Source organism: Cibotium barometz, chromosome 5 (genome assembly GCF_041138505.1).
Source record: "Cibotium barometz isolate CiBa-2024 chromosome 5, ASM4113850v1, whole genome shotgun sequence".
Classification (NCBI taxonomy): Eukaryota; Viridiplantae; Streptophyta; class Polypodiopsida; order Cyatheales; family Cibotiaceae; genus Cibotium; species Cibotium barometz.
The window spans coordinates 35,806,146-35,816,379 of record NC_141050.1 but is presented as its reverse complement, the minus strand read 5'-3'; the positions used below and the strand labels follow the sequence as shown (position 1 = coordinate 35,816,379).

The following is a 10,234-nucleotide window of genomic DNA, read 5'->3' as shown; positions in this document are numbered from 1 at the left end:
AAGTGTTTCGTGCACTCCCCCGCTACAGGACAAGGGGGAGTGCACGAAATATATCCCCACCCGGCGGGAACCAGAATTGGGGTTCTTCTGTGGCCTCCTTTACAAGTGCGTTCACAGGAAAGCTCATCTCAGAGCATCACAGGAAAGCTTACCATCAGGGGTGGGGATTGGCTGGAGGAGTAAATGCTAATGCAGGCGTACAGGTAAGCGTCGCTGAGCTGGCATGAGAGGGGGTAAGCGTCGCTGAGCTGGCTCCGTGTGTAAAGTGTTTCGTGCACTCCCCCGCTATAGGACAAGGGGGAGTGCACGAAATATATCCCCACCCGGAAGGAGGTGGCAGCAAGCTAGGCCCAGCATGAGCAGGAGCTCCATCTCCTTCGCATCATATGAAGCAAGGCGTTTGTCCGCTGCCTCTAGTAGTCGGCCCTCCTGGTGGAGCGCCCACAGTGAGCGCAGTACCTCAGCTGAAAGGCGTCGCCCGATCGCCAACTCTACCGCCACCGCGCCCCAAAGCTATATAGGTCAGACTCTCTTGTCACCATCCCCGTCTCCGTGCATTCGGGCGCCATGTACCCTGGCGTGCCGGCGATGGTCCTGGTCTCTACCCCAGCGCTGGCGTCCCTGCCCTCGATCAACCTTGCCAAGCCGAAATCGCCCAACCTAGCATTGAAATCGGCGTCCAACATCAAATTGCTGGGCTTGAGATCTCTGTGCACTACAATCATTTCCCACTCTTCATGCAGGTAGAGCAGACCTGCCGCCAAACCCTTGTACACATGGTACCTCCTCTCCCACCCAAGCACCTCATGTCCGCCTTCAACTTTAAGCCACTTGTCCAGGCTCCCGTTGGGCACGTACTCGTACACCAGCAGCAGCTCCCTCGCCCGCGGTCGTGGCACCATCCAAGCAGCTGCACTAGGTTCTTGTGGCGTAGTCTGCCTATGATGGTCACCTCCGCTATGAACTCCTGGACGCCCTGCTTCGACTGCTGCGATAGACATTTCACGGCCACTGCTGACTTGTCCGATGGCAACGCCCCTCTGTAGACCGCCCCGAAGCCACCTTCTCCTAGAAGGCAACTGGCGCTGAAGTTGTTAGTCGCTTTCCTCAGCTCCCTGTAGGTGAACTTTCAAGGGCCGAAGTTTAGGTTGGCCCAATTCTGGCGCAACAGATCAGCCCTCCTCCTCCTCTTTCTTGACACCAGGATAAGCATAGTCACGACAAACAGCAAAACTATCAGAGCTGCGCCACCGGCAATCAGTCCGACAAGAAGCGGCGCAAGAGCTGTGCTCCCGGAGGAGACAGGGAAGCCTTCAGCAGTGAAATTCCAGACGAGAACACAATGGGTTTCTGAAGCAGTCCCTGTAGAAGCAGAGAAGCCCACATAGACTATTTCTGGGAGATACTGACGGAGGTTGATTTCGAACTGAGAGATCACTGGGCAGTGGGCAGACTGGCTTGTCCATGTTGGGTCCATCATTAGCTAGGTACACATCAAGCATGTGGCCATGTCCGTCGTAGTCGATCCAGACGCTGCTATTGGTGCTTGTATTGCGGTTGAGGGAGACATTCTGAGGGGTGAGAGACTGGTTAATGATGGAAACTACGCTGTGGATGTTGACGCCCACATGATTACTATCCGGATCAAAGGCGTCCTTGAAGGTATCAAATTCTACCGCCACAAGCCTCTGCATGCTATCAGCGCCTCCAGGGCTTGCATCAAGGCTCGCATTGAAGAGACCAAGCCACTCCCCATAGCCGTTCTCAACGTCTGTTTCATTTCCCCTATGCTAGCTCAAGAGAAACGTCATACCCTCGCTTGTGGCATTGCTACCACCGGTCCCCATTGGCCCCCATATTCAGCAGAAAGCAGGTGTTGAAAGATGCTGTGTAGTTGTATTCGGGATCCCAAATCCTCGGGGATTTGTAGTCTGTGATTTGTCCAGAGCTGTTGTAGACTTCTATTCTGTCCGAGCCCGTGTCGTAGGTCACCTGCAGTGCACCAAGGTGGATACCAGAGCTTCTTGCCGAGAAGTCCAGCGAAGGCATGTCGCTTGGTGTGAAACTATCGAAGGAGAAGTCGAGATCTTGCGACCTGCTCCGGGCGAGGCAAGACAGCCAGAGAATCAGAAAGAATGTGAACGGTGGACCCTCCTTCCCGCTCCTCCATCCACGAAGTCGTCCATGCCCTCTCCTCATCCCTTCTCCGCCTCCGCCTCCGCCTCCGCCTCCCCCTCTAGCTTTTGGTCTCTCCCTCCCCCCTCGGGCGTCTTCCCTCGCCTTCTCAACGGAGCCTCTTACTGGCCGATAGCAGTTCTTCGTGTCGACTTTCAGTAGGGGTTGTTCCTGAGCTGGGGTTGTAATGATTTCATTATCGTGTTGTCAAGAATAATATTTTAAAACCCCTGCTGTAGTGCCGTGTTGTCAAAATAATAATATTATTAAACCGCCTCAATACAATTTATTAAGTTTCAAATGTGCAACCCCAACCATGAAATCCAGGTTTAATATTTAATTTGGCACCAAATATTTTCAATACAATTTATTAAGTTTCAAAGGGGCAATTTGCAACCCCAACCATGAAATCCACCACCTTCAATGTTTAATTTGGCACCAAATGTTTATCACAACTATCAAATGCTAAGACTTAGGAGTTAGTAGTTTTATTATCATAAAGTCTTAGATAATCACTACAAGAGATCTACCTAGTACCGACATTTTTCTTTCTTTCAGGCATGTGATCTTATGAGCCTCAATACTATCGTCAGTGTTTGTATCGATAGAAGTCATCGATATTGTTGTCGGTATGTGCACTGAATGTGCATTGGTATGTTCCCTTGCATCAATACATGGAAATTTGAAAGTGTCTTCCACACAAAGTTGTGAGAGATGTTGAAAGATGTTGTTTCTTATGTTTTGAAATGGGAAGGTTTTATTAATAAGAGAGTGATTGCTTAAGTGACTTGCATGGAACTCAATTCTATAGGTGAGGGAGAGAAAGAGCTAGTGTATTGTAATAATGAAGAGATAAAGACTTAAATCTGTTTTTTGAAAGTAATTATATTTATTTTTCAATAATAATTACTTTTAATTACTAAAAATATTTAATTTTTATATTTTTAAATTATTTTTAAATTATCAAAAAATTGGAGAATATAACCTTGTTTTCATTACCTATTTGGCTTTTGATTAGATTGTTGTGTGTGTGTGTGTGTGTGTGTGTGAGAGAGAGAGAGAGAGAGAGAGAGAGAGAGAGAGAGAGAGAGAGAGAGACACAGAGAGAGAGAGAGAGAGGAAACCTATGGATATTATATCTCCACAAAAATTATTCGTGAGAAAAATAAATATTTTTTAGGCTCAAACTTGAAAATCATGTAGGAAACATGTTATGAAATTGTGGCAAGTGCTATTTCTATTATCAAAAACAATAGTTACAAATCTTTAAGTCTTAATATCTATAACTAAGGCAATCCGCAACCCAAATAACCATAAACATCCAAAACTAACCTTACAGTATCACACGTAGTGGGCTAAACTTGGGTAGGAACCAAAGTACTTCACATTTGATTGCTGCAAAAACGAAGGAAAATTTATATACGTGAAGTCTTGCTTCATCACCTTGCTGACCACATAGAAGTATATTAGTACATGTGTGAAGTGTTGCTTCATCACCTTACTTACTGACCATATAGAAGTATATGTATAAAGTTGCCTTTGAAAATATCATGAAGAGTGCTTAACCCTCATGATCTCCTTTCTCGCTATCATTGGCATAGGGTAGACTCTACAAGCTCTAAACATTCTTGGGCCTTTGAGATGCAGTAGAACATTTCGGAGGTCATTTGGAGGGCCTTTTAGAAGAGAGAGAAAATAGCCGCCAACCAATGAGCAAGCAGGCAACGTAACGTTGAAAATTAGCTATATTCATTTAAAAAGTCTAAAAAAGTTTTTATGTTTATTCCAAAAACAATCGTATTCATCTTAAATAAATAACTTTTTGGAGAATCTGACAAAAATTGCATTGAAGACGCCTGCCCAAGTACATATGGAGAATTTTTCATCCTCGATATCTTGTCTTTTCTTGTCGACGAGGAGGGAAATTTTAAAGTGAACTACCTTCGTATGTATTCTTCTTCTTGTTTTGCTCTCTTCATTCTCGTAGCTACGCACTGCTTTCCTTCATCCTTCTACTCTAATCTTTCAGTTCTGTATATTTTTTATAAACAATGGCTACAGACCATCGGTTCATATCATGTCAGTCATACCCTACACATCGGACGACATTGACAAAACACTTCAAAGGCCAAGGAGACCTAGATCATCAATGTTTTCTGTACTTATCTCCAACACAGTCAATGAACAGAACCAATGGATAACCAAGGGAACTTGGGTGCTTATGCAACTAAGAAGGTGAAAACATACAAGCAGCAAGAACATTTTCATATTTTCATGGAAGGGTAGAATCAAAGACTTCAAGATAGAGAGCGGAAGGACAACTATAAAGGAGGTGCTTGTGCTACATGCACAACGAGCTAGAGAGGATCAACCATCCTTGCAACCACATAAAATAAATTGTAATCCTCTGAACCTAAAAGCAATTCATTATTGTTATCAGTATTAATACCATTAATCATTGAATTATTGTTCCCATTCTCGGGTTCAATTGTTTGTGTATGTAAATGTGTATCCCTCATCATATATGAAGAGTGGCAACCAATTGAATGCATCAATGGGATCATGATTGTGGTACATGCACACATTGGGCAGCTGCAGTATGAGGGGAGGAGTAAAAGAAGCTTTGCAGATGCAAGTATTTTTTTTTAATGACCACTTTTACTATTTGCTGGACAAAGACAATACCCATGGATGCTTAGAAAATCTGCCTCTCCAAGTAGATTGGAATCACATAGATTGGCTAATTCTTGATTCATGCATTATAGAATCTATTAAGAGTAAGCTTTACAAAGACGTGCAGCAATCACTAAGAGGGAGTAGCCCCACATGAATAGTGAAAATTATGCTTTACCTGCCAATAACTATTTTTGTGGAGCTTTTTAATGTCTGTGAGGTTAAAATTGCAAATACTATGCTCATTTGCAAAAATCTAGATTCTACATTCTTGGCAACCTTACTTGACAAGAGTTGGGACAGGAAAGTGCATGAAGAGATCCATTGCGAGATCGCATCAGAGACACTGAATGTTAAGTACATGATAGCAACACAAACATTCATCATGTCATATTGGTACAAACGATCTCGTTACATCAAAGGGGAGCTAGTTCCATTGCGAGATCACATCAGAGACACTGAATGTTAAGAGCAACACAAACATTCATCATGTCATATTGGTACAAACGATCTCGTTACAAAGGGGAGCTAGTTCCAATGGATCAAGAAGCGGCCAGTTTAGAGGGTAACAAAGTGACAGATATTGAAGTATATGATGCAAACTCAACCTTGCTCACAGTCATTTCAGTCAGGGAGTCTACAGCATTTGAGGAAAGATATCATAGACGAATGCATACATGAGATGCCATCAGAGTTTTCTTTCTTTCACAATGGAAGAAAGGTGCTGTAGAGAAGAGAAAAGACAATTATTTGCAAAGATTTGCAGAACAAAGTAATTATCATTCCTATGTAACTTCAGTTACCCATGTAATTTTGATCCAAGACAATGTACTTTTTTATGTTATCAACACTTTTGATTGCAAGACAATGTACATCATTTTATATTATCAGTACTTCTTTTTTATATTAGCAATGAAAGAAAGCAAGCAATGTATACGAGTCATAACTTTGATTTATAAGAAATTACTTCAATTAAATGGATTATTTTTTACATATTCTGGGATTGTGCTAGAAAAATCGTACAAGCCTTTTGAATAAGGAATTAGTGTCTGTTCCAAAAACCTATCATCTACATCTCCCTCAAAAGGTAGGGGTGATATACAAGTGTGCTATGGATTAAATATCCCCTTCAGAGGGGTATCATCTACATCTCCCTCAAAAGGTAGGGGTGATATACAAGTGTGCTATGGATTAAATATCCCCTTCAGAGGGGTATCATCTATCAACAAAGTATTGTGTATGTCAATAGGTAGATGGATAATGACAAAGGGCTTAGTGTACATCGGCACTCCCTCTTTGCATGAATGAAACATACTGGGATGCACTTCACAAGCCCTTTGATCGTAGATAAAATAAAAGTCGCTTGGCTCAAAACCTGTTTCTGTGCAAAGCACTCTGATCATAGGTTCCAAGTTCTATGGAGCCATTGAGGACCAAATGGCAGCTTGGAAAAAATAGAGCACAAACTTGACAAAATCTGCCACTCCTGGCCTCAGCATCATGTGCATATACCCTATACAAAATGTTCTCGCACCGCTAATATTTTGAAAGGAATAGACTTCCTTTTGAGAAGCAGACCATTTACGTCTAGAATGATCAGTCTCTGAATTCAGAAAACATTTCAATTAGTTTGATAAGAAATGTTACAAACCTTCACTACTTATAAATGTAGTGGGCATTCCCTTAAAGAATGTTACAAATAAATTGTCTACTGGCTCACATCAATCTTTTGAGGTGTATGTTCCACATCTCCATCTATGTCCTGGAGGTCAACTCCCTCCTCCTCTTCCAGCTCCTTTTTCTAGTCTTCTGCAACATTCTCATCCTTCTTCTCCTACTCAACCATATTCTCCACCTCACACTTCTCTTCCTTGCCCTCCTCACCCTTCTCCTCCTCATCCATCTTCTCCTCCTCATCTTTCTTCTCCTCCTCATCCATCTTCTCCTTCTCACCCTTCTCTTCCCTGCCCTCCTCCACAATCTATCGTTTTCCCTCCTCCTCCTCCTCACCCTTCTTTTCTCTGCCCTCCTCCTCCTTCTCTCCTTTTCCCTCCTCACCGTTCTTCTCTTACTCAACACTCTTCTCTGCCTTCCCTTGGTTGGCCTCTGGCTGAACAGGTCCATCGTCAACGAGAACCTCAACCTCATCTAGGAAAGTAGGTGCGTCACATCTTAAGATCATCCGTATCATCACTCTATAGCGCTCGACAAAGAGGTTGTCGTATCTTTCAATAGTTGACTAAAGTGAAAGAGAAAAAAATCATCAAGTTTATTAGAGCATAAATTTATGATTGTTGAGGTAGAAATGATCAATAAGTAAAATTACCTTGGTCCATGTAGAGTTATGTTGAAACAAGCTATCTAGTAGGTACTCTACATGTATAATAGTTCTCCAGCCACATGAATAGCTATCTGTTTGATATGGCACATATATTTCCTTGATTGCAGAGTCAAAAATGCCTTCAACAGGGCAAATAGGGCCAATGGCTGCAAGCATTCTCTTAATACAACTGTCAAGGCATACAAATTTAATAAGACACAAGAAATTGCAGAAGGACTTGGTAATTTAGAGTAATATAAATGAGCAAGACTCACAGTCTCAATTTAGGGTGTGTGCCTGGTATGGAATTCATAGTCCAGACAATCTTCTTGTCTGGCTCCAAACAGACAAGGCTCCAATGATTGTTGAAACATTAAAAACCTGAGTTAAAAATAAGACATTTAATCAATCAAAATTTTAAATAAAATCAAAAAATATGTATATTTACCTTGATTCATATGGAAAAATAATTGTGTTGACTTTCTTGAAGTTGCAGTAAGTAAACCATCTTCTTATGTTATCCGGTGGCAGTAAGTAAACCATCTTCTTATGTTATCCGGTGGGGTGCTTTTGACCCTTAGTAGAAGAGCCAATTGAGAATTAAGAATAAAAACTTCTGTCTGGGACCACTACAAGGGATCGGGCTCATACCCGCGCTCCTAGCCGCTAAAAATGACTTGTGAAAAAAAGTAGCAGACCCGTGTATCAGCACGTGTATAATCGCGGCCAGAGACATGCATGTAAAAGCACGTGTATAGGACTGTTCAGACGCACTGATACATGGGTCCATACACGCGTTTTGTCAGTTCAGCTGTATATAGACGTGCTCATACCTGTAGGCGTCTATACACGCGTTTTGTCACTTTAGATACGCTTATACACGCGTATTTCTCAGATTTGACGCGTTTATACACGTGACTTTTTGCAGATCTGATGCGTTTATACACGCGAACAGAGAGCCAAAAAAAAAATCCAGAGAGTGCTATTTGGTAGCTGAATGCTGTTCCAGCATTCCAGCACCCAATAACACTCTCTGGATTTTTTTTTTGGGTGCATTGGACCATCCACGAAGAAGATATCCACGAGGAAGATTAAGACAAGAACGACATGAATGCATACATTGTGAATACACGATTCAAGACATACATGAATGTAATACTATCGATTCACGATTCAATATTACTATCAAAATTTCACACATATATACAAGGGAGTCCATATGTCGAAGTAGCCCATGGCTTCAGTTTACAAAAAAATATATACAACCACATCCTCGATATGGAATGTGATACTATAAGTTTGAGTACTACTCAGACCCAGATGATGACTCGATGCTCCCTCCATGCTCAGATGAGCTCACATCGGTCGGAATGTCCGATGAGTAGTGCTCATGTCCACCCTCTCCAATGGCGGCGGGTGGATCATCAGCAGCTTGTGCCTGTTCAAGTAATATATAGTATATAAGTATATATATATATGTAATTCAATAAACCAAAATCATTCGTTTAGAGTTTTCAAGTACCTGTCGACCGTATGGTCTCATGGCCATCTCAAACTGTGCGTCCGTAATACGTCCCTCGGCTCTGAAGATGGCCCACGTGTCACGTCTGCTATGCCAGCGAGCATACCCAGTATCATGGGCTGTGGGCTTCCTCCCCGTAACCCGTCGCTGTATCATAATCAACACAATTTGTAAGATCAAAACAATCATAGAATCAATTAATTAAGTAAACAATCAAATAAAGTGGCAAGATACTTACGAACTCTGCCTCCCATGATTCGACGCCGCCAGATCCAAAATGCGAAGATCCAATGGTCTCCATCTGGATCCGCCGTGCCTCCACATGCTGCCTGCTCTTCACGCCACCCTCTGCTCATTTCTTTGCCTCCTTCCACTCGCGTTTGTGCGCAGTGCCATCATCGTACGCGAGTTTTTAAAGGTGAGATCTTTTATTAGTTAAGATCTCCCTTATTCGCGTCCTTCCCCATACATCTGAGAATGTAGCATGTGGGGGATTGGGGTACCGACTATGTACAGCCTCTATCACCCCCCCAACTAATCGGCTATTTTGATCTTTAAATTTAATAAAACAATTTCTATACAAGTTTGATACTACCCCACGCATGTACTCCATTACCTCTTTCCCCCTCGCATCCATCACTATCCCGCCCCTATCCGTCACATCATAGCAGATCACTCCCTCCACCTCTCTCATCTCCTCCTCTTCCGAACTGTCTCCTCTAACTCTTCTCCCTCTATCTCCTCTCTCACTGCGTGCCCTACTACCTCCCCCACCAAAGCACCCGCCGCATCCTCCACTCCCACTCTTCCTACTGTTGCGGGTGGAGTCACGGGGGATTGTCTACGTGACGGTGGCTGTGAGCCCTAACGTGACGGTGGCTCTGAGAGAGTACGTGATGGTGGCTATGAGCCCTGACATGACGGTGCTTGGGAGGGTGTGCGTGAGTGTGTCTGGGGGACGAGGTATGTCTCCTCGGTGGGCGTGGAAGAGGAGAAGCTGCATGCCGTCTCGTCGGACTCGTAGGCATAGACGACAGTGGAGTGCCCTGGATACTCGCGGTAGGGGTATAGACACCAGGCATGGAAGGAGGGGGATGGGCATACATGTACTCTGTAAGCTCAACTAGACCAAGATGGTGCCCAAAATGATTTAGCATCTCCATCAGCCAATTATTGTACGCAAATGGATCGGATGAAGAACCTGGAATATCCATAAAGAATCTGTAAAAATAATCCTCATGTACATCATGGGCTGTCTCTTGACTCACACAAATATCATCATCCAAGCCACCTATCAGCCTGCAAACCATAGAAACAGGAAACACAGTCTCGTGTATACACCCATCCAGAAACGCGTGTATACACCCATCCAAAAATGCGTGTATACACCCATCTAGAAACGCGTGTATACACCCGTCCAGAAATGCGTGTATATGCGCGTGAATAGTCTATGCAGATAGGATACATGCAGACATACACGCGTTTTTACACGCGACGACCTGCGCAAAAAAAAATTTGAAAGCGATCGACCTTCGACAATGTGT

The 10,234-nt window shown here is 43.3% G+C and overlaps 1 pseudogene; it reads right to left on the bottom strand.

Moving 5' to 3' along the window:
* Positions 1-285: 285 nt before the first annotated feature.
* LOC147638420 (putative L-type lectin-domain containing receptor kinase S.5) lies at positions 286-2,049 on the bottom strand (annotated as a pseudogene).
* Between the last annotated feature and the right edge of the window lie 8,185 nt (positions 2,050-10,234).